At 44.5% G+C, this 23,379-nt stretch overlaps 6 non-coding genes across 6 annotated transcripts; 3 read left to right on the forward strand and 3 right to left on the reverse strand.

Annotated features, from left to right (window-relative positions):
* Positions 1-1,505: 1,505 nt before the first annotated feature.
* Positions 1,506-1,577, reverse strand: trnag-ucc (transfer RNA glycine (anticodon UCC)). The gene has a single exon. It is a non-coding gene; the product is annotated as a tRNA-Gly (tRNA).
* A 7,839-nt stretch (positions 1,578-9,416) lies between these two features.
* On the forward strand, positions 9,417-9,558 carry LOC148632890 (U4 spliceosomal RNA). Its single transcript, XR_015934179.1, has one exon. It is a non-coding gene; the product is annotated as a U4 spliceosomal RNA (small nuclear RNA).
* Positions 9,559-13,739: 4,181 nt separating this feature from the next.
* On the forward strand, positions 13,740-13,810 carry trnag-gcc (transfer RNA glycine (anticodon GCC)). Its single transcript has one exon. It is a non-coding gene; the product is annotated as a tRNA-Gly (tRNA).
* A 5,434-nt stretch (positions 13,811-19,244) lies between these two features.
* On the reverse strand, positions 19,245-19,386 carry LOC148632892 (U4 spliceosomal RNA). The gene has a single exon (XR_015934174.1). It is a non-coding gene; the product is annotated as a U4 spliceosomal RNA (small nuclear RNA).
* A 1,291-nt stretch (positions 19,387-20,677) lies between these two features.
* On the forward strand, positions 20,678-20,796 carry LOC148632893 (5S ribosomal RNA). The gene has a single exon (XR_015934205.1). It is a non-coding gene; the product is annotated as a 5S ribosomal RNA (ribosomal RNA).
* A 636-nt stretch (positions 20,797-21,432) lies between these two features.
* LOC148632894 (U1 spliceosomal RNA) lies at positions 21,433-21,596 on the reverse strand. The gene has a single exon (XR_015934176.1). It is a non-coding gene; the product is annotated as a U1 spliceosomal RNA (small nuclear RNA).
* Between the last annotated feature and the right edge of the window lie 1,783 nt (positions 21,597-23,379).

The following is a 23,379-nucleotide window of genomic DNA, read 5'->3' on the forward strand; positions in this document are numbered from 1 at the left end:
AAAAGATTAAGGACTGGGGTGAGCGTGATTTACCACCCTTTCAGCTAAGAACCCGACTTGCGCACCGTTTAAGCTGCATAGACTCGGTCGTTTAACTCTTCTCCGTTAGCAGGGTTAAGGTTAAAGAAAAAAAAATAGCTGACTCCTTTTTTTTGCCAGCTGCTAGCGCTGATTAGCAAGGCTTGTGTTTCATGTTTTGCAAGTTGCATCCATTTTAAGAAAAACAAGTCGCGTTAAAGACAGGAAATGAATACTTGCATTTAATTAAGTCTAGCCGTAGGCGGGGATCTCCTGTTTACTAGACAGGCGCTTTAACCAACTAAGCCACGGGGCCCCAGGAGTGTTGTCCTTTTGCAGCCACTTGGACACACCACTCAGACACATCTGCATTCGGTGTGTGCTCCGCCTGCTCGCTGAGCAAGTTGCCACCTTTACATACAATAGCAACATCGACACCAAGAGAAAGGATGACAAATGGCTTTTATCTGGAACTTTTCATGTCCAAGGAGCTCAATGTGCTTTCTGTGTAAACAGGGCCACTGAACTCCACACTGGCCACTGAACCACAGCAGTGGCTTGCTGGCTTGACATCTCCCAAGGAAAATGTTGAAATCACATGTGGAACAGGAAAATGACCCTCGAGTATGTGGGGAAAAAAAGAAAAAGATCATCTGGAGCGCGCCAACCCATGTCCGGACAGCCCAGTTTCGTCGACAAGGTGGCTGAGTGGTTAAGGTGATGGACTGCTAATCCATTGTGCTCTGCAGGCATGGGTTCGAATCCCATTCTCATCGCTCTCCATGTCTGACACGTGTGCCTGTTCGACATCGGCCCTCCTGTTGTTTGCTCCGGTGCTAGAGCCGTACATTTTCTAGCAGTGGCTGAACATGGTATAGTAGGCCAACGTCGGTATCGAGCAGTGACAGTAACAGTACTTACTGCGCCCCATAAGAAATCGTTTGTCCCTGTTCAAAAGAGATTGTGCGATGTCCTGCGGCGTTCGTAAAGCAAACCTTTGACAGTTTGAAAAGAGGAATTTATTCTGCTTCCTGTGCGTGCAGTAGTTACAAAGTTGAACGTCTTTACACGATCTGCTGCAGTTTTCAGTGGGCGGGCTTTGTCAGATGGCTTGAAAAAACGCACTGTGTTTCGGCTCGGGAAACATCATGAGCAGTGTCCTGCATGTTTTCTGTGTATAGCTGTCTTTTAACGCATACAGAATTCATTCGAAATCATTGATTTCTCCAATTAACAAGGGTCCCTTTTTGAACCTGCGAGAAGCATTCTTTCAATGTAACAGATTTACTCCGGGGAAAGCCAGCACGACATTGAGAGTAGCTCAAGCTTTCAGCACCCGTATCGGACTGCGTGTATGCAGACACCGCTCAGAATCCCCTGTAAGATTCTCCCTCAATTCCGTTTTTCAGTGCTTTAGCTCTTTCAAAAGGCTTTGCTTTGCTAGTCACAATCCAAGGCTCATGACAGCATTTGAAAACATTCGCCACTGCATTGGCCGGGAATCGAACCCGGGTCAACTGCTTGGAAGGCAGCTATGCTCACCACTATACCACCAACGCACACCCACAGGAAGCCTGCAGGACACCACCAGAGAATGCTTTTTTTAATTTTTTTTTATTAAACATAGAATTTACAAATACAAATACAACAAGAGGATCAGAGTCATGTACAAGAGAAAAAAAACGCAGCAGAAAAAAGCATTTAACTACCAGAGGTAATTAAGTAATTATGTGATCAAATTGTATATTTTACACGTATCATATTTTCCTTGCTTTAATATTTCTCAATTATTTATAAACTTTAGTTTCAACATGCATGCGTTTCCTGTAAAAAATAAAACTCAGCACACAGTTTTTCTTTTAACAACATTTCGAGTACCTCTGGCATTCATGAAAAGCAAATAACTAACTCTAAGACTGTCTAAACTATTGAGTTTTTCAAAGAACCATGAAGAAAGATGTGAAGACGGGGGTTTGAATTTAATCCTTTCTGTAGGGGGTTTAGACTTCTAAGTCACAAGCTGGGGTTTATGGCAGGAAAGGGGGTTAACTGATAAGGATTGCAGATGCAAGCTAGGAACCCCCCTGGGTGTAATGTTAAACTGACCATTTGCCCAGAACATCGTAAACTGGCCAAATACCATGAACCCCCCTCTTTACCATCAGACCGAGTGACGTCAGAAACGGAGAAGAAAACACTATATAACCCAAAAGTTTGTAACAGTACGTGGAACAATACTTCGGTTTTGTTGTTTCTTGCGGGAAACAAGACTTCGGCTTTATTGTTCCTTGCATGCAATAAACTCATCTGTTTTACTTCATCTCGGGATCAAGAACCTTATTTCTTCTGTTACAACAAATTTGGCGTAGTCGGCGGATGCTCCAGAAGGCGCAGAACTTCCCATCGGCAGGAGAGACGGTCAGCGCGCACATAACTAAGAGGTAAGGACTCCTCTTTTATTTAAAAGTCCCGACTCTCTCTGACCGATTGGGAAATCTCTGCTCCCTGCGAGAATCGCCCGAGATGACGGAGTAAACGTGAGTTTCTGAATTCCTCTGGCCCGGGGAAGGCACCGGTGTATGTAATGGGTTGGTTGCTGTAAGCCCAGAATTTGGTCTGGCAGGGGTTCCGCGGTATTGTGTACAGGCGTTCGAAGCTGGTGTATGCCTTAATTGCGCGTGGAGTTTTTAACGGGTTTTGGACCCTTACCGTGAAGTTCAGGACTGGTGTGGGTCTTAATTGCACCCAGAGTTCTGAAGGTCAGAACTGGTTTGGGTCTTAATTGCACCCGGAGTTCTGAGGCTCAGAATCGGTGTGGGCCTTAAATGCGCCCGGGGTTCTAGAGCAAGTGGTGCATTAAATGCACGTAGTTCAGGACTGGTGTGGGTCTTAATTGCACCCGGAGTTCTGAAGGTCAGAACTGGTTTGGGTCTTAATTGCACCCGGAGTTCTGTGGCTCGGGATCGGTGTGGGCCTTAATTGCGCCCGGGGTTCTGGAGCTGAGTGGTGCATTAAATGCACGTATAATCCAGGATTGGTGTGGGCTTTAATTACGCCCGGGGTCCTGAGATTAGCTACGCCTTGATCGTGCACAGATTGGAGTGGCGTGGTTTCTGGCGTGGCGTGGTTTTTTTTTTTGTTTTAAAGGAAACAGGAGTAGAAGAGATATATGTATGTATGTTTTTGGTGTTTTCCTTGTTTGTGAAATACATATACACACGCACGACACTAACATAAACACACCTCATAATAAAGAGCAAAGCATTAAGTAGCAGGATTTAAAGGACGTTGAGACCCGAGAATCGCCCTGATTGAGCTCAGTGCGTAAGTCCACCCCGGGGCAAAAGCAGCGATGCTGGCGTTCTGGGGATGGTGAATTACTGATCAAGAAAGGGGGTTTTCGAGGTCTCGTTTCTTACCTGTGAACAGTGCGGTGTAAGTCCTCTCTAAAGTCTCGGAGAGGCATTTAGATCTGGAGGTAACAGACGCCCTTGGCTGAATGAGTGCAGTAATGCACAGGTTTTTCCAAGTGAAAACATCCCCCTACTGAATGAGCTGTTACCTCACACACGACAAAAGTAAATCTTAAAGAGACCGAACATGTGCGCTAACTGATGGTTTGAGAAAGTGGTGGAAGGGTCCGTTTAAATATCGGAAAAGTGTAAGTTGACGGAAAAGAAGGAGAAAAATATGGAAAAAGCTGAGTTTGTCAGAGGGAATTTGGGGGCGAAGACGCCTGTAAAGAAAGCATATATGAGTATTGATTGGCAAAAGCACAAGCATGTAGCTCCCACCCTGGTGCACGGCCGGCACCAGTGGTGGCAGATACATGAGAAAAAAAAAAAAGAAATTGGGATGTGACTTAAAAGTGTGTTTACGGGGAAAACAAAAACCCGGAAGAAAAGATATTTTAATCGCTACGAAAGAGTATAGAAAAAAAGCTAAAAGAGGCAGTACAGGAGAATGAGAAACTAAAGAAGGAATTAACTCCTGGTCACGCTGCACTGGTTAATGTGCTGCAGCCAGCGACTAAGTTATATCCTGCTCTCCCACAGGGGAACAAACAGGCAGGAAACGAAAATAATTGGGATCAATTCCCTCAGTGGCCATATGGAGAAGGGGGGTCTGATTGGGATAACACTTGGTATGAGTGTGATAAAGACGGATCAGGGTCTCCCCTGTTAGAGGGAGGGCGCCCGCAGATCTGTACTCTCACTCGAAGTGGGAAAGGACTTGATGTAGCAGGGGCTGGCGCCGTTGATGACAGTGCCACTCTAACACTGTCTCGCACCCCGTCGAGGGGGTCTGCAATCGCACCTACCTTCCCTGATTTCCCCCATACGATCAAATCCAAAACCGTAAGATATTGACCGGTGGGCTAAAGTACCGCACCCGAAATTAGAAATGCAGCGAACCTGGAGTGCGCTTCAGGAATTAAAAGGATTCATGTAGAAGTAAAACAAGAATACAGCACATTGTATTACGAAGAGAAAAATATATTCTCGATGTGTATGTGTGTTTTATGAATTTGTGTGCCGGCATGTATGTGTGTAACTGTGAGTTTTGGTATACTAAATGACGGTGTGAGTGTGTTTAGCCAGCGGGACTGGCTAGAGACGTAACTAAAGAGACTTGACGAAAATCAACTTAAGGAGATTGGAAAATATAAGAGCGTCTGAAACGTATAAGTACAGTGCAGGTGGACGTAAAAGTAGTTAAACAGTTTTTGTATTATTATAAATTATTATAAATTGTAATTTATACAATTAGTTGCAATAATGGAAACAATTTGGTTTTATTCGAATGTCTCGAAACCAGACATGCTGAAACGGTGTAGGTTTAGAATCGAGACTGGGGAGAATAACGTCTTGTGAGAAAATCTGTTTACCTAACGATTAGATCCTGTAAATCCCTTGTAGCCTCCCTAAGTCTGTCCCAGTCCAGTGGATAAAAATGTACTGTTAATGGAGTGTTGGTTTCTCTGTTAGGGGATACTGGAGCACTACTGTCCTGCTTGTTTCACTCCTCTGTTCAACAGTGTACTATAGAGCAATGTATATGGGAAGATGGCAGGAGGCCACAGGAGTATTGGGACAGCAAGTTTTACTTGCCGAGTACCAGATTTTAATGGGTGGTTTTATTCCAGATCTATTGGGTTGGAATATTATGCATTACAAAGAATGACTATGCAGAACAGGGTATCACGTGGCTTCAACTGGCTGTGATCACTCAGTATGTTGATGGTATTCTGAGTGCTTCCCCTGACGAGGAAACCCACAAGTCTGAGTTGCTTCAGCTTTAGAGTGTCTAATAGAAGCAGTTATGATAAGGCCCTTTTGTGTCTAGCATTGTGAAATTTTAACAGGGCCTGGGTGCAATGTTTTTTACAGGGTGAGCACAACTCTTAACAGATCTGCTTAAGGGGGGAGTGCAGTACAAGGACAAGATTGCCTTGGTTCCCGCAGCAAAAGCCGCCTTTAATAATTTGAATCAAGTTCTCTTACAGGTGCTGAGACTGGGGTTTCCTCAGATGGATCAACCATTCCTTTGTATTATTGCAAGTTGCTGACAGAGGCCACACAAGGAGCCCGCGAGCAGGTCCTGGAGGCGTGGGGACCACCACCTGAAGGAGGGCACGACCTCATCCCAGGAGAGTGGGTGTGGATCAGGAAATTTCCTTCACAGGTTCTCCAGCCCAGGTGGGACGGACCCTACCAGATCCTGTTGACAACCGAGTCTGCGGTTCGAGTGGAAGGAAAAGATCGCTGGATCCACGCGCCACACTGCCGACGAGCCTCATCCCCATTTACAGACTCAGAATGAAATCATTTCTGTTTATAACAATAATTGTTGCTGTAGGACTATGTTCCGCAGGAATTAATGATCATCTCTCCCACAAAGGAGAACATGGAATTAATTCCTTTTTAGGCCTCTCCTATCCTAGCTAAGAAAACCAACCAAAGTGCCTGCTGGGTGTGTGCCGCATTACCCAAATATGTACAGGGAGGACTTCCTATGGGAGCCATTCCTTGGCGTCGCGAGGAAGTCATAGGCATGATCATTTGGAGGGATAATTTAGGAAATTTTAATATGACAAACTATGGGGGTTGCCATAACACGACTTTAACCTGCACAACATTACAATATCTACAGGAGCGAGGCTTAGAGCCCACGAGTTTCACAGGCTCTTACGCTCCTAAATATAACAGAAGCCATACACCACCATACCTGACTCTAAATAAGGAACGTGAGGGAAACATATGTTTTCAGCACACTAATGGTCTGCACTTGGTTGGATGGAGTCGTTGCAACCTTACCATCGCTGCAAATATATCCACCTCTACCTTCCAAATTCCAGGATGGGATCGGCACACCCCACAATTCGGTATAAGTTTCTTATTTTCAGAGGCATGGGGAGCGCCAAACGGAACATATTTCATTTGTGGAAAACGAGCCTACCCATGGTTGCCAGCCCAGTGGTCTGGCTCATGTTATTTAGGATATGTGGTTCCTCATATCTGTGTTCAAATCCACAGCCCCTTCGGACCTAACCACAGACCACAAAGAAAATTGGCTGATTGGGAATATTATTTAGGTATAATATTTCCACAAGCCGGCATGAACTTTCTGAGTCGAGAGTTAATTCAAATGGCCTCGACTTTAGAAGAATTAGCAAATTCTACCTCATCTAGTCTGAAGGCTGTTAATGATGAAATGGTAGCCCTCAGAACAGTGGCCATGCAGAACCGACTAGCTTTAGATTATGTACTGGCGGCCCAAGGAGGAACTTGTGCAGTAATTGGCACTGAATGCTGCACATATATTCCTGAAAATTCTGAGCACATCTCAGATCTGGCCCAACACATTTACAATGAGGGACAGAAATTTCAGTATGGGTAAAGTCTGTGTTTGGGGCCTGGGGTGGAACCTTTTTATAGTGTTTATCCGTAGGAGTAGTATTGTTTATATGTATAATTGTAATCATCACATTCACAAAAAAATGTATCACATCTTGCTATAACCGTGGAACGTACAATGACATGGCAATACATACCTGTTCGCCAAGAAAGGAAAGATCTGCCCTGACATTGTATTTATAAAAATAGGCTACACTGACGTATGCCATATTTTATAAGGGGGGAATGAAGAAAGATGTGAAGACGGGGGTTTGAATTTAATCCTTTCTGTAGGGGGTTTAGACTTCTAAGTCACAAGCTGGGGTTTATGGCAGGAAAGGGGGTTAACTGATAAGGATTGCAGATGCAAGCTAGGAACCCCCCTGGGTGTAATGTTAAACTGACCATTTGCCCAGAACATCGTAAACTGGCCAAATACCATGAACCCCCCTCTTTACCATCAGACCGAGTGACGTCAGAAACGGAGAAGAAAACACTATATAACCCAAAAGTTTGTAACAGTACGTGGAACAATACTTCGGTTTTGTTGTTTCTTGCGGGAAACAAGACTTTGGCTTTATTGTTCCTTGCATGCAATAAACTCATCTGTTTTACTTCATCTCGGGATCAAGAACCTTATTTCTTCTGTTACAACAACCAGAACTATAACAGTCCTTAACACTTAACTACACCATTCCAAACTAACACTAAAGAAACACTAGTATATACTGGTATAACAAATATAACCAAACATAATCATTAACTGAGCAGTCACTGGGAGCAAATCTCCTTCCCATCCACAAAGGCCCTCGCTCCCACAAAGTAGGCTCTCCTCCCCTCTCTTCTGGCAGCTTCAACCTGGGGCCACAGCTGGTTCCTGGTACTCCTGTCCGCGGCAGACAGGTCCTCTGCAAACCTCAGTTTGTTCCCATTCAAATACTCATTCTCCCTCGCCACTCGCCACAGCATGTCCCTCGCCGTCCTCTTGGTGAACTGTATTATAATCGATCTGGGGCGCACTTGCCCAGACATGTTCGCTCTCCCGAGCCTGTGAACAAAGTCAATGGCCGATACTACGTCCTCCTGGTCCGGCAGGTTCCTTTTACAGATACCCTTCACTGTTGCAACAAGGTCCTTATCACGTTCCTCTTTAACTCCAAATAATTTTAAATTCCATCATCGACGGTATCTATCTACATCGTTCACTTTCAATTCAAGTTCTTTAATATGCTTTTCTTGTTTGGTATTTACTTGTTTAAGAACTTTTACTTCACTCTTTAAGTCTTCAACCTCTTTAAACACACAGTCCATGGACTTTTTAAGACTTTCGATTGCGACTGTATTAGATCAAATCATTTCCTTCAGCTCACCCATGCTCTGTGCCATCATGTTGAAGATGTTGGTCTGGAGCTCCTCCAGCGTCAGGTCGCCCCTTCCTCTCTTGGCTGCCGGGGTTTTCACAGGTGTGCTGGGCAGGGACTCCGGCTCTTCCTCTGGCAGCTGAGTCTCACTTGGGCTGCGAACGCTCGCGTACGAGCGCATCTCCAGCACTCTTTCCACGTCCCCTCCAGCTGCTTCACTTTTCCCTTTAGTTGCCATCAATTTTCTTGTAGTGCTATACATATACGATTGAGGTTTCTTAGACTTCTCCTTCGAAGACCCAGCACTCTCTTTTCTTTTCCCAGTGTTACTCATATCGAAATTCTTAAACCTAAAAAAAAACGTTTTTTTTTCTTTCAATTATAACTGAAGTTTAAACAAGTAGTGTTAAGTCCTTATTTTTCTGTAGTCAAAAAAAGCAAAAATTAACATTCAGGTCATGAAAAACTCAAAAAAAATCCTCAACCACTAAACTTTACCTCCCACCTGAGCGCCATCTTGAACGCCCCTACCACCAGAGAATGCTCACGATTTCGGAAGCTGTCTCCGGGACGTGCTGATTCCACACATCCTGAATAAATCATGATATTGTTAGTTGCTGTAGCTAGACGTTCAAATGAGTTTCATGGCCAGATGGACTGTTTCCTCCAGCGGTATAGTATTGCAGTGAGACAGCACGATGCCTGCAAGACTATGTCACGCTAAACGCCACAGATTGTGTTTGTCCGTTCATGTCAGTCATCCTGCAGCCACGGGAAGTGGGACACAAACATGCCGCAATGCTTTCAAGACGTTAGGATTTGTTTGTGCAACATCCGAGAAGAGTACTTGTGGCTTGAATGTGAACTGTACGTGCCCGCCCCCTTTCCTCTGTAGTGCATGAGTTCCTCCCGGCATGCCCTTCGTCATTGTTCTGTCATCTTGTATTTAAAGGGTTGTATTTCTGCTGCTGAAAAGAATCAACGGGTTTCTTTGTTCCCAACGGAGCCCTTGTCTGTCATGAAATTCTTCAAAACCTCAAGCTAGAAGAAGACGACAAATATGAAGCGTTACAGCAACGACATGCCATGAGACGATTGATAACGATTTCCATAGGATCCCCGCGGTTGCCTGGCAACCGTCAGCTTTGCGCAGTGGCAGTATCGTAGCCTGTGAGGTTTAGCCGAGGCGGGATTATTGCTAGTTGAAAACTTTTCCCAATACCCCGCTTCCGCCGGTTTGCAATACAATCGGCAAAAGCAATTTTTGACAGTCTCGTTAGAGACTGAGCAAGGTGTTTAAAGACAGATTTGGTCATGGTGACATCATGGTAGAAAGAAGCGAGCTTGTTCCCAGTGGGCATTGATTCGTCGAATATACGTATATTTACGGTGAAATTACGGCTATACGTATATATACGTCGCCTCGAAGTATAATCAACGTCGAATTGCAACCGTAAAATTGACGACATTAACAAACGCATATATAACGTCGAAAACACATCTAACACAGTGCCTGAGGCTTTTTACTGTATGTATCGTGTGTGCCGCAACTAGGAGTATACGGCACTCTGCACAGTGTACGAAGTAAATTATTTTCGCAGCAATTAATTTACACGTGTATAATAAATATAGTAAATATAATAAATTAATTACTGCGAAAATAATTTACTTCGTACACTGTGCAGAGTGCCGTATACTCCTAGTTGCGGCACACAATCAATGCCCACAGCTTGGCATACAAGGGTTTTGCTGAGGGGGTCTTGCCACCTGCCTGAAAAAAAACAGTAAAATGTTTGAGTGCCTATAGAGTTTCTATTTTTATTTTCTTGACAAAAGTCCCCCATCAGTGCGCGGTGCCCGAGGAAAAATCTGTAGGGGGGCGTCTGAAATTCTGAGGGGGGAGTGATATTTCAGTTGAAACGGAGCTGTACGGTGCAGCTACCCAAATGAAATCTCGCAGCTATGCCATTGATTAGTGCTTCATGATAGAAGATAACGACTAGCAATCTGGTATTTGCGATGAAGTTTAGTTTCACATTTTTCGTCACTCTCAAGGTTTGTATTGCCTGGAGCGAAAAGTACCATAAGCGTTCATTTTTGCAGCTACATGGACGTTCTGAATCGTTAAGAAAAAAATGTTGTAAAACCAACAGAAAGCACAGACTGCTATAACTAGTCCTAGTTATAAAACGATTTTAAGTATAATGATAAACTACTGCAAGGAATCGGTCCACCTGAGCAAACAGGATCGTAATGTTGACACTCAATAATATGTGCAGTTCCTGGACGGATAGCCCTCCTGCCTATCAAACAGACTGAGTGACTGTTCGTGTCATTTAGTGTTGTCTGACCATTGACAAAGTACAACTATTTTTTTAGGGTGCAAATTAAGTTAGGTAAAACTTTTTGCCCAAAACTAAAGGGGCGACATTCCCCCCTCCCCCCGTGATGCCAGGCCTGTCCCCATCCTATTCCATAATGTCATTATATATAATACCATACAACAGTGACCGATCCTTACTTATTGCATGCGTTAAAATTGCACATCAGCTCATAGCAGCGATGTATTATCAATGTTAAATTTCAACCATAATATCGACAACATTAATAAACGCATACGTTGAGAAAATATCGAACCCAGCATATTTTCCGGTTATATACCACAATGCATTGCTAGTATTCGTTGGTCACCATTTTGGACACGTTTTTCAAACGTAAAAGTATATCCGAAAATATCTCAGCAATCCTCTTTTGACGAGTAAGTATGAACAATAATAATACTATCTGAATACATACAGATCTTTCTTAATATTATTTTGATTAAAATAGTATGTGAATAAGCAAAAAAATGGCACATAAAATAGTGTGAATGGGGAAGATGACACAAAATCGTTTTGCCGTTTCTCTTATTCTTATTCTATGTTGTACTTTCAAACTTTGGGTACTCTTTAATTAGGACAGACTTTATTGCTCAACTGCTATGATGCAAGCCAAATTTTATACATTTATTTCAGCTTTGAGCTTAGTAAACCGTTCATTTTTTAGATTATACTAAAGAAGATATTAATCATCATTTATTTGGGAAGTAATATTATATAATTTTCTCCTAGCTGCGGTGCTGAAGTCCCACCCTACATCAACAGAAAAAGAAATAAAGGAGCACGCAATGTGTTACTTGAAGAATGCATATGCAAGGCAGGGGGCCAGGAGATCTGGACTCTGAAAATAATAGGTTTTTGGTTCTAACTGTTAGGACAATTAGACAGGGTTTGCAAATAGTGGACAAAAATCGTCTTAACTTCCATTGTAATATTTTATATTTTATGTAATATTTTTTTCTTGGAAATATAGAAGTTGTACATTTTAAAATGTATATTTGAATCAAAATGTGGTTTTGAGTTAGTGTGTTAATGTAATTAGTTTTGTGTTTGTCATTACTATACTGTATATTGCCATGTTACCAGAATTTGTAGCTGAAGTTTAAGACTAGTTGTGTTTTTATGATTATTGCCCATATGTTGATTGTTGATTGATTGTATACAATGTATAATTTGAAATACATATGTTTCAGGTGTGAATGTGTATTTTCAGAATACATTTCTAAACCTAATCATTGGCTTGTTTTACTTGTTTCTACACCTATAAAATCTATCTTTGATGTATAATAGACCTCTACCCATATACGTATAATAGACCTCTAATGTTATCCGTATAATAGACCTCTAACCATATACGTATAATAGACCTCTAAAGTTATCCGGAACTCCAACCATATATGTATAATAGTCCTCTAAATTTATCCGTATAATAGAACTCCAACCATTTATGTATAATGAACGTCTAAATATAGACGTATAATTGACGTTTAACTTTAGACGTATATTAGAATTTCATTCTAGACGAATTGTAGACCACATTTAGACGTCTAAGATATGCGTTTAATAGACGTATATTATACGTCTTTTGCCCAATGGGTTACGTCTCAACAGAAACGCTCTTTAGCTCTTTCAGCGTTATGCAGAGAACATCGTCTGTCGAGATCACTTTTGAGTCAGCGCGAAACGCCGTGTGCTGTCAGTTTGATTTCATATTGCTCGTAGCGGCGCCCGGCTTTTGTCTGTCAAACGTTAGGTTGCGCTTCTTCATGCTGCATCGTCGGCATGAGTGGAGCTTTATAAACGTCTGTACTTACTGCGCCCCATAAGAAATCGTTTGTCCCCGTTCAAAAGAGATTGTGCGATGTCCTGTAGCAAACCTTTGACAGTTTGAAAAGAGGAATTTATTCTGCTTCCTGTGCGTGCAGTAGTTACAAAGTTGAACGCCTTTACACGATCTGCTGCAGTTTTCAGTGGGCGGGCTTTGTCAAATGGCTTGGAAAAATGCACTGTGTTTCGGCTCGGGAAACATCATGAGCAGTGTCCTGCATGTTTTCTGTGTATAGCTGTCTTTTAACGCATACAGAATTCATTCGAAATCATTGATTTCTCCAATTAACAAGGGTCCCTTAAAGGATGAGTCAAAGTAACGTCTAATCGGATTAGTTTCCTTAGAGCTGGTTCAGAGTTTGCTCAAGAGTTTACCTTTCACAGATGCGCAAAGAAGAATGTTGGGGGTGCACGCTTCAAGGCGCCTTACAGCTGTAGGGAGTGATTCGAGACGATTCGTGGCGTGTGCTCGTTCCCATATACCGTACGACCCGGGGTGCAGTGCTAGGATGACGTACAATACCGCTTGGGCACGTAACAGCGTTATATGCAAGTGCGGGACGTGAGGGTTTTCGTTTGTTCGTTTTGTTTTGCTCTGCTTTGCTTTGTTTTGCTTTCCATCGCGTTGGTAAGAGCGTAAATAAAAAGGCGATTCCTGTGTCTACCACTAATGTAAGAGCTATTTCAAGTGCGACGTGGTGCGGCTTTTCAAATGCTTGTGGGCATTTCTCTGTTGTTGATTCTTTTTTTGTGTGTAACAAAGTGGCATTTTCATGTCCGGACGGGGAGACTTTATCATTCCGACATGAAGCCACCCTTAAGTCCTCTGAGGCGTGTCTGTCTGCAAGGCTTGTATTTTGGAAATGTTTTTTTGAAACGGAGAACGACTTTGAAATAGGCTTCCGCCGGCGCCTCGCGATCCAGGTAAGATTGTAGCAAGAACGCAGCGGCGGTGGGGCTTGCTGTAGTCGTGGCTGAGTGGTTAAGGCGATGGACTAGAAATCCATTGGGGTCTCCCCGCACAGGTTCCAATCCTGCCGACTACGTTGTCCGCCTTCAGTCGGTGTGTTTCGGCACAAGCAAAGAAGCGTGCCTCTTTGCTGTTCCTGGTGGTTTTAAAACGCCCAATCGCTTGTACCCGCTGCCTTGGAAATAAGTTCTTCAGCGTCCGCAAATGACATTTTGCAGCTGGAAGCAGATGTCGACGCGTTTTGCACAGAGCACCAAAAAAGCGTCTTTTTTGAAGGCCCAGGCACTGAGCATTGGTGGTTCAGTGGTAGAATTCTCGCTTGCCACGCGGGAGGCTCGGGTTAGATTCCCGGCCAATGCAGTGGCTTTTGCAGCGAGCGGCTCCATCACTTGCATCCCCTTGCAACTCGCAACTGAATACCCACTGAAGCTAAGCAGGTGTGAGCCAGGTCAGTACCTGGATGAGGATGAGCTACAGGGAAAAACAAAGCTTCCAGCTGGAAGCGGTGTTAATGGTGCCGGCGGGGGGGTGCTCACCCTGAGGTCTGTGTGGGTCCCAATGCCCCAGTATAGTGACGGAGATGCTGTGTTGTAAAAGGGCGCTGTCTTTTGGATGAGATGTAAAACCGAGGTCACAGCGCTCTGTGGTCATTCAAAATGACCACCAAAACCTTTGACAAAAGCTCTTGGTAATTGATGGTCTTCAATAATGCTTCTCCTTTAGGTACATTTTAAATCAGCTGAAAAATGCTGTGAAATGGGGGGGCACTTTAGGCCAGTGTAGGATTTGGGTTACAAGAACCATGAAACTGCACGAGAAAGCCCGTACACTGAATTACACGGCTTTCTATTCAAAGGAAGACAAAAGAAATTCCCTGAGTTTGATTTTTTGCAACACAGAGAGGAGCACTGTCGTGAGGCCGGTTAGCTCAGTTGGTTAGAGCGTGGTGCTAATAACGCCAAGGTCGCGGGTTTGAGCCCTGTACGGGCCAGGTCTAGGTCCAGGTCCCTGTTTGTGAAACAGGCAAATGACTGTCTCAGGGGCCCATTCCTCATTCTCAAGACACATGTGTGCAGTATGTACACCGTGCATTGAGCAATAGGGACTGAATACACCACAGGTAAGGTTAGAAGTCATTCTGAGGTGCCACATGTGAGGGATACAGCTAGGCATCCGAAATGTAGGGTTTGAGACCCTTCAGGAGTACTGCATCCTTTGAGACAGACCCGTGCATGTTAAACAAATGATCATTTCTTTCGGCATTAGGGACTAAATATACTAAACATATGATGCTAAAATGTTATTTCCACATATATTAATGTAATAAATGATTGCTTATGCTTTATAAACAAATCTAATTAAAATAAAAGCTTAAGTTTTGTATTTATCTTGTACCATAGAACATGATTTTCTTTGTATTTCAAGCCCACAAAGTGTCCAAATGACGCACTACATGATATAAGGAAGATTATCACATGCATATCGGTATTATCTTTCTTATGAAAATGCATTCCTTTCATTACCTTTTACTTTTTAAAATGAACTCAAATTGAGTATAATGTAATAATTTAAGTAGAATAGATTCTAATAATATAATGATCCAGTGTTTTGCACTACTTCACTGCTTCACTGCTCTATGCCATCTGGAAATAAATCCTCAGACTGCTTACTGCCCTGGGCATGTACCAATAAATTAAAGGAGCACATCTGTTTATCACTGCATTGAAGCAGGAGACACACAGTCTCTGCAAACACATCCTAGATACAGTGTTCCAGCACCTTTGACCTCATCCAGAACGTATCATTTCTTGAAAGGGATTGCTGTCCGAATGCACATCTGAATCCCAAACAGAATCTCTAGTAAAATACGATCATTTGTGAAACAGGCAAATGACTGTCTCAGGGGCCCATTCCTCATTGTCAGACACATGTATGGAATGCTTTCACCGTGCATTGAGCAATAGGGATTAAAAACACCGCAGGTAAGGTTAGATGTCATGTTCTATGATCATTTCTTTCAGCATTAGGGACTAAATATACTAAACGTATGATGCTAAAATGTTATTTTCACATATATTAATGTAATAAATGATTGCTTATGCTTTATAAACAAATCTAATTAAAATAAAAGCTTAAGTTTTGTATTTATCTTGTACCATAGTACATGATTTGCTTTGTATTTCAAGCCCACAAAGTGTCCAAATGTTCTATGATCATTTCTTTCAGCATTAGGGACTAAATATACCAAACGTATGATGCTAAAATCCTGAAAAAAGGATGTGCTCCATCTCGTCAGTAGATTGGATTCCAAAACTGATTTGGGTCAATATACATTACCTTTGAAATTAAAGTACAGTCTACTGTAGGGAACCATCAACTTAGAAAGCATTGGCCTTCCCTGGGGGTCAGGTAGGTGCAAAAGATAAACCTTTATCCTATCTTTATCTTAAGATAAGTGGCCAAGCAGTATTTTTCCAAGTTTCACCAAGCACATCATGTTGCCATAGTAGACAAAGTTCTATAAAATGTTAAATAACTTTTAAAAAAAGCATCTTGGTCTTACAGTACTGTACAAGGTGAATTAAACTGTCCCTGGTAATAAAAAGTAATTAGAAGCATCTCAGAAACTTTATCTCTAGAAACATTAGCTGTTTTATATCATGTAATTTAGTGTGATGTTGTCAGAATTCAAGGACATTATCACACACAGAAATTGGTTCAGTTAAATCTAAAAAACACAGCTAAACATGGGTTTAAATGTAACAGAAGTCTTACCTCTTGTCAAAAGATTTAATTCAAGAAGCGATGTAATAAATGATTGCTTATGCTTTATAAAGAAGCTTAAGTTTTGTATTTATCTTGTACCATAGAACATGATTTTCTTTGTATTTGAAGCCCACAAAGTGTCCAAATGATGCACTACATGATATAAGGAAGATTATCACATGCATATCGGTATTATCTTTCTTATGAAAATGCATTCCTTTCATTACCTTTTACTTTTTAAAATGAACTCAAATTGTGTATAATGTAATAATTTAAGTAGAATAGATTCAGGTAGGAAATATAGAGTCATGATGTTTATGGCTGACATCATTTCACATGGGTGAATTTTAAGCTAAGAAATAAAAACATTTACAATGAAGATACCATTGCTTAATTTTAAATGCCTTTAAAAAATAAATACCTCCTGAGAATAATTTGCCACTCCCAGATCCTTGGTAAGGTACTGTTTGAATCCAATCAGGAGAGGAGCATCCAGGGAGTGCTTTCTATAGAGTCCAGCTTGGGCCACTCTCTTCCGGCCTGCTGATACTTTTTAACTACTCAGGGCCTGTAAGGATATAAAACACCGGTTTAAACATTTTATACCTATAAGACAAATTAGAATTTTAGTAAAAAATAGATACATCTGAAAAATAAAAAAGTCTTACTGCTGATAGAGTTCTTCAGAGCTCACATCTTCCCCTTCCTTATCCGCTTCTGTTTCAGTTTCTAGAGCAGCCTCTGGCATCTCTTCCTCCTGGACAGCGGCCTCTTGCTCAGGGCCGCTGGAATGCAGGTAGATTCTTTTCAACATGCTTTTACATAATATGTTGTAACAATGATTTCAAAAAGAAACTACAGAAGCCTTACAGATTAAAAATATCTCACCTTGCCAATGTGTCTTCAGGCTTCTCATGTACAAAAAGGCCCAAGGACTCTAGCAGTCTTACAACCACTATCCTGTTTGCCTCACCAGACACGATCTCTATTCTGTGGTAATCCACGATGACCCCGTTCTTCAGGTGATTCATCATGTCCTCCCTCGCCTGTTGAGAGGCCATCCTGATCTTTTCTGCCGTGGCGTGCTTCATACACGCCCTCTTCAAGTGAGCAGGAAGCTGATCAAGAGTATTCAGGTACATCTTGCACACCAGGGGAATCCGCGCGGGTTTCCTTTGAAAATAAATAATACCATCTGTGTATAGAAACAAGCTAAGACTGATTTCTTAAATTATCCTTAATTTTCTCTCTCATAGTTTGAGCATAATGATTTTATTGCATTTATATAAGAATTGCTCATTGCTCCTAAATAAATAATGGTTTCATAAAAAAGTGAACACTTACTTGGTCTCAGTCACAGACTTTCCAATAGAAGCCATTGTGGAGTTCAGCAACTGCAGGTCCTAGAAGTGGGGAAGGAATTTTAAAAGAGAAACTGAATTACAATACAGAAGGAATGGCTGAGGGTTCACTGAAATATATAAATATACAAATTCCAAAGACTGAGTCCATATAGAAACAACTACCTTTCATTTTCAGTATAAGAAAAAAAAACATTATCTTCCAAAGCATCATAATATTGTCCCTTCTTCCAGACTCTACTTCTCTCTTGTAGTAGTATAGCAGACCTTTCCAGGTGAGCAGATCACAGAGTCCGAAATGAGCTTCCTCCATCAAGCAAAGTACCTGAACATGACTCTGTCTTCATAAAAGCGCCCCTGTAATAAAGAAATTAAATCCGAAATCAAGAGGGCAGTTGCCTACTGAAATACAAGAAGTCATCAATTTTAACCTAGCAACACATTAAAGGCTGCATCTATACAAGTACGATTCTAGAAATGCTCACCAGATTACGTTTTAAGAAGGAACTGCGCCTCAGGTTCCGCCGAGATCTTAACTCGGATGGCAGGATTCAGAGTCCGGAGTGCGGACTGATGGCGCACGGAGGGTCCATATACTGTGGATCCCTCAGTGATCTTCCGCGTATTCAAACCGCCAGCGTGTGACTCCCCTGTCCCCGTGACCTCATTGCTCTGCTCTCTCCTCTGTGCAGCTGAGCCCGACTCACGGTAAAATGGAAAAAAATATGCCCTCGACGCGAGATTTATTCTGGAGCGAGCCAGTGTTGCGCATAGCTGCCTTCAAAGCAGTTAACCCAGGTCCGATTCCCGGCCAACGCAGTTGCGAATGTTTTCAAATGCTGTCATGAGCCTTGGATTGTGACTAGCAAAGCGAAGCCTTTTGAAAGAGCTAAAGCACTGCAAAACGTAATTGAAGGAGAATCTTACAGGGGATTCTGAGCAGTGTCTGCATACATGCAGTCAGATAAAGGTGCTGAAAGCTTGAGCTACTCTCAATGTCATGCTGCCCTTCCCCGGAGTAAATCTGTTACATTGAAAGAATGCTTCTGGCAGGTTCAAAAAGGGACCCTTGTTAATTGGAGAAATCAATGATTTCGAATGAATTCTGTATGCGTTAAAAGACAGCTATACACAGAAAACATGCAGGACACTGCTCATGATGTTTCCCGAGCCGAAACACAGTGCGTTTTTCCAAGCCATTTGACAAAGCCCACCCACTGAAAACTGCAGCAGATCGTGTAAAGACGTTCAACTTTGTAACTACTGCACGCACAGGAAGCAGAATAAATTCCTCTTTTCAAACTGTCAAAGGTTTGCTTTGCGAACGCTGCAGGACATCGCACAATCTCTTTTGAATGGGGACAAACGATTTCTTATGGGGCGCAGTAAGTACAGACGTTTAAAATGCTCCACTCATGCCGACGATGCAGCATGAAGAAGCGCAACCTAACTTTTGACAGACAAAAGCCAGGCGCCGCTACGAGCAATATGAAATCATACTGACAAGCACACGGCGTTTCGCGCTGACACAAAAGTAATCTCGACAGACGCTGTTCTCTGCATAAAGCTGAAAGAGCTAAAGAGCGTTTCTGTTGACACGTAACAAGTTCGTTTCTTTCTACCATGATATCACCGTGACCAAATCTGTCTTTAAACACCTTGCTCAGTCTCTGACGAGACTGTCAAAAATTGCTTTCGCCGATTGTATTGCAAACCGGCGGAAGCGGGGTATTGGGAAAAGTTTTCAACTAGCAATAATCACGCCTCGGCTAAACCTCACAGGCTACGATACTGCCACTGCGCAAAGCTGACGGTTGCCAGGCAACCGCGGGGATCCTATGGAAATCGTTATCGATCGTGTCATGGCATGTCGTTGCTATAACGCTTCATATTTGTCGTCTTCTTCTTCTTCTAGCTTGAGGTTTTGAAGAATTTCATGACAGACAAGGGCTCCGTTGGGAACAAAGGGCGTTGTGAGAAAACCGTTGCTTATTTTCAGCAGCAGAAATACAACCCTTTAAATACAAGATGACAGAACAATGACGAAGGGCATGCCGGGAGGAACTCATGCACTACAGAGGAAAGGGGGCGGGCACTTACAGTTCACATTCAAGCCACAAGTACTCCTCTTGGATGTTGCACAAACAAATCCTAACGTCTTGAAAGCATTGCAGCATGTTTGTGTCCCACTTCCCGTGGCTGCGGGACGACTGACACGAACGGACAAACACAATCTGTGGCGTTTAGCGTGACATGGTCTTGCAGGCATCGTGCTGTCTCACTGCAATATTATACCGCTGGAGGAAACAGTCCATCTGGCCATGAAACTCATTTGAACGTCTAGCTACAGCAACTAACAATATCATGATTTATTCAGGATGTGTGGAATCAGCACGTCCCGGAGACAGCTTCCGAAATCGTGAGCATTCTCTGGTGGTAGGGGCGTTCAAGATGGCGCTCAGGTGGGAGGTAAAGTTTAGTGGTTGGGGAGTTTTTTTGAGTTTTTCATGACCTGAATGTTAATTTTTGCTTTTTTTGACTACAGAAAAATAAGGACTTAACACTAGTTGTTTAAACTTCAGTTATAATTGAAAGAAAAAAAACGATTTTTTTTTAGGTTTAAAAAGTCCGATATGAGTAACACTGGGAAAAGAAAAGAGAGTGCTGGGTCTTCGAAGGAGAACTCTAAGATACCTCAATCGTATATGTATAGCACTACAAAAAAATCGATGGCAACTAAAGGGAAAAGTGAAGCAGCTGCAGGGGCAGCAAGAGGGCGGAGGCGCCGCGCGCCCGGCCGAAGTGTTGGACCGGTGCGCTTTACGTGCTGAAATAAACACGCGACAGCCCCGAAATGTTTCCAGAGTGCTGTGCACTGAAGACTTGCCTGGTGCTCCTCCGTGCAGATTCTTTGTCCTCCTCCAGTGCGGGACGAGCCAACACAAGGGAGCGCATTCGCCAACATCCAGGCACGCAATGCGATTTGGAAAGCAGCTCCTTTCCAAAGAGTTGCACACGAACGATCCTTCAGTCCCGCTCGGGGGGCACGGAACCCCCGCCACACACAGCTTCAAGTAGCGAGTCAGGCGCCGGGGCTTTCGCTTACGGCCACACCACCCTGAACATGCCCGATCTCGTCTGATCTCGGAAGCTAAGCAGCGTCGGGCCTGGTTAGTACTTGGATGGGAGACTGCCTGGGAATACCAGGTGCTGTAAGCTTTTGCTCTCCCGGCCAGCAGGGGTCGCCGTTGGTGCCGTAGGCTTTGGGAGGAAAACCTGCAGGATGGAAAGGTGATCTATAGCCTCATCTCTAGAGATGTTTTGTTGCTGTGGCATGTGTGTGACCCATATTCCAAAAAAAAAACCCGTCTGTAAAACGAATATCGAAGCTGCCTCTAAATCTGCAAATGAAGATGAGTCGATAAACCACTCGTTTTTCGTATAACTAGACATATATTCATTTGTTACCGATTTCATTCATTGAGCACGGATACAATAGAGGTACAGCCATTCACTGTTTGACATGTCTGCACTGGTACAGAACCGATCAATCAGAAAACGGGTGAAACTGTCTTTAGACTCAGCATACAGTACCGAGGCCCCCCATGACCAAATAAAGGCTAACCTCGATAATCAGCCTAAAGAACGCAGACTACAGCAAAACGACTGACTTTGAAAAGGGAATGAACGTCCGGAAGGAGTAGTGGAACTAGCTTGAGATGCTTCTCCGGACCCCTAACTAAAAGCTAGCGAGAACCAGCAGCGGCGTCCACTCCTGTCGAACCGGGATCCTTCCGCAGCCACGCAGCTCGTGGTGTCCTAACCCTCCCGTATCTGATTTTGGACCAAGCACATCAGGGGAGAGCGCGAACGCAGTCCCCCACTATCAGAAATTATGCAGTCGAGATTCCCACATTTGGGGAATTCGCAGGGGTCAGCACAGCCGGAGTGCAATGGCCGAGCCTCGCCCTGGGTGAACCTCCTTCTTGATCAAGGTATCTCCCCTGCCAGGTAAGTATGAGTTAAACAGGCCCCTGCAAGCGGCCCGCACCCACAGCACAAATCGCGCAGCCTAGGCCACCTCCTCGCCCCGCACGCCACTGCCTCCTGCTGGGCCCACTCTTTCACACACTCACACGCCACACTAACACTCAAAAGTGTGGGCAAAACGAGAAAACGAGCGCGCCGTTTCCTACACATCTGCAGTCGCCGTTGCGCATTCGCAGCATGTCCCGGGATGCAATTCGGCCTCATTTGCATAACTCCAGACCGGCAGATGGCCACGCAAGCTCGCGACGTGCACCTGCCACACACCAAACAAACCTTTTCAGCAATTTCCAAAAAACGGGCCTGCTCGCCTGCCCACAAGGCTCCGTCTCTTACCTGCTCTCCAGAGCCTGCTGCCTTCTGTGCTTTTCTCTCGGCACCGCTGCAGTGCACACAACTCCTGCAGCGGGAGGGGGGGAGAAAGTTCCCGCGCTCCGCCGCAGGGAAGGCTCGCTCCGTGCGCACACGTCCTTTCGATGCCAGTCCAACAAGTGCTCCGCATTAGCTGCGTCGGGGCTCCGGCGTGTCGCACCTCACCTCACCTCGCCCTACCCCCTCCTTGAATGTCTGCCGCTGGGCATGCCCCGCTCTCCTCCGCCTTATCTTATCGCGTGTGAGCACCAACAATGGCCACAATGCCGGGGAATGGCACCTGTAAAGTGTTAATTGGGGCACAGGAACAGCCCGTCTCGTCTCGGGGGGGCCGGCTTCAGAGACAATACAGCAAACACAGCGGGGCGGGGGAAGAAGACGACACCACACATGCGGGTACATTCAGCTCCGGCGGGAACGAGACATTTGTCGGTCTTTTCAAGTGCCGAGAGCCGAGCAATCCTTCACTTGTATCGTTTCTCCCCGGTGACTAGATCTGGCCCTGCGACTCTCGACTGGGCTCACCCCCGGGGCAGCCCAGCAGGTGTGAGCCTGGCCGGCACCCGGATAGGAGATTCCACCCCGGAAAAGCTCCGGTTGCTGCTGCTCCTGCAAGAGGTGTGACTGGGACCAGTAGGGAGCGCTCACCCTGCGGGCTGTGTGGCTCTCTTACGCCCCAGCCTCCTGATGGCGACACTCTGCTGCACAAACAGGCGCCGTCCTTCGGGGGAGGCGTCAAACCGAGGTCCCGACCCTCCTTGGCCATTAGGAAACCCCAGGGCGTCTCTCAAAAAGAGACGCCGGGGGTGTCCCTCTGGTGTTAGTGCTCCCCTTTACACATCAGTCGGGGTCTCCTCCTAATCCCCGTCTCACCTGTAACAATCAATGACGAGGCCCCCCTGTCCGTGAGATTTAGTACTCGCGCAAGAGACCGGGGGCAGAGCGCGAACGCGGTCCCCCGCCCCCCACAAAGTGCGCGCTCCGGGTTCCCTCTCGGGGCCCTGCAACACAGCGGAAGGGCAGCGAGAAGGAGCCTCTTGCTCTGACGCCGCAAGGCCACAAGAGGGCGGAGGCGCCGCGCGCCCGGCCGACGTGTTGGACCGGTGCGCTTTATGTGCTGAAATAAACACGCGAAAGCCCCGAAATGTTTCCAGAGTGCTGTGCACTGGAGGTTTTTGTCTGGTGAAGACTTGCCTGGTGCTCCTCCGTGCAGATTGTTTGTCCTCCTCCAGTGCGGGACGAGCCAACACAAGGGAGCGCATTCGCCAACATCCAGGCACGCAATGCGATTTGGAAAGCAGCTCCTTTCCAAAGAGTTGCACACGAACGATCCTTCAGTCCCGCTCGGGGGGGCACGGAACCCCCGCCACACACAGCTTCAAG

Source organism: Lepisosteus platostomus, unplaced genomic scaffold (assembly GCF_059453375.1).
Source record: "Lepisosteus platostomus isolate fLepPlt1 unplaced genomic scaffold, fLepPlt1.hap1 Scaffold_59_H1, whole genome shotgun sequence".
NCBI classification, from domain to species: domain Eukaryota; kingdom Metazoa; phylum Chordata; class Actinopteri; order Semionotiformes; family Lepisosteidae; genus Lepisosteus; species Lepisosteus platostomus.